Source organism: Galeopterus variegatus, unplaced genomic scaffold, assembly GCF_000696425.1.
Source record: "Galeopterus variegatus unplaced genomic scaffold, G_variegatus-3.0.2 Scaffold4190, whole genome shotgun sequence".
In the NCBI taxonomy this organism is placed as follows: domain Eukaryota; kingdom Metazoa; phylum Chordata; class Mammalia; order Dermoptera; family Cynocephalidae; genus Galeopterus; species Galeopterus variegatus.
The window spans coordinates 157422-158722 of NW_007730301.1; positions in this window are offsets into that span (position 1 = coordinate 157422).

Sequence of the window (1301 nt, forward strand, 5' to 3'; positions counted from 1 at the left end):
GAAGGATAAGTGAGCGCATCTAGCATACCCTATCACTAAGGAAAAATGTGCAATGGTAGTCGGACTCTGAATTACTGATAAGCTATCTGCTTTATTTTGGTGCATTGCTCTAGCCCATATAAAGAGTATTTCATAAGCCTGCCAGTTTTTAGAAAAAGCTCAAAGCGAAGGAAGGCTCTTAAATAGATGTGGACTGCCACAAAAGCTACCCTGTCATGTAGGCCATAACAATAAGCATATCAAATGGTACTTGAGGTATCTGTGAAAAACAGGGATGTTATATGGAGCCTTGAGCAGGGCCCTAGTGGTGAGTCACAGAAAAGAGTCAGGATGTTAGAAAAAGAGCTACTCTGTCTTCTTCACATAACTTTTCGAAAATCAGCTTCTAGCTTGCTTCTGGGCCCTGGTGACAACTATCCATGAGCTACCAATTTACCAAACAATATAAGTTGACCACCATGAACTAGGAATTTTCTGACACACTAAGCTGTAATATTGGGCACACACAACAGGGCTCCATCATCGAATCATAAACTTATATACGAATTTGGGTTTGGACAGATCCTAAAGGCACAAGCAGGTAGCATACAAGTGGCCCAGATTCCCATAGTCTGCTTTGTCTCCTACCTCTCTCAATCCACCCTTCTGATCTTGTGGGGAGTTAACTGGGGAAGAAAAAATTCAGTCTGGTTTATAGATAGTTTTGAACAATAGGCTGGCATCCCCCAAAAGTGGACAGCTGAAGCACCACAACCCCACTGTAGTAGGGTAGCCCTAATAAAAATACCACTGAAAAGAATACTCCCAGAGGAAAGAAAATGGAATCATGCACATATTTTTTTGATTGTTTTTTGTTTTACTGGAAAGGAAAGTTGCCCAGAGGTCCATCTACACTGATTCTACCCCTATGATCTGCCCAACTTATGATTAGTGGAGTTAAAAAATACTTTATTTACCACCTGGAATTGCTTCTTAATTGTGAACTTACTTTACAGAACTCTAGGGTGACAATCAGCTTATATCAACAGAATTCACTAGTTTTACCACAGTCTCCATTAATTTGAAGCAGCTGGCCTAATAGAACAGTATATTAGCTTTTTGAGGATTCAGTTAAAATGCCAGCCAGGTATATGGCAAATGCTATGCAAAGCTGGAGTAATGTTCTCCAGGATGCAGTCTAAATTAGCAACCCATATACAGCCTTGTTTCTCCCCTAGCCAAAATTCAGTGATGAAGGAAATAGGCAGTGCAGAAGGGAGTTGTTCTTCTCAGAAATACTACTAGTGATCTACCAGAAAAAA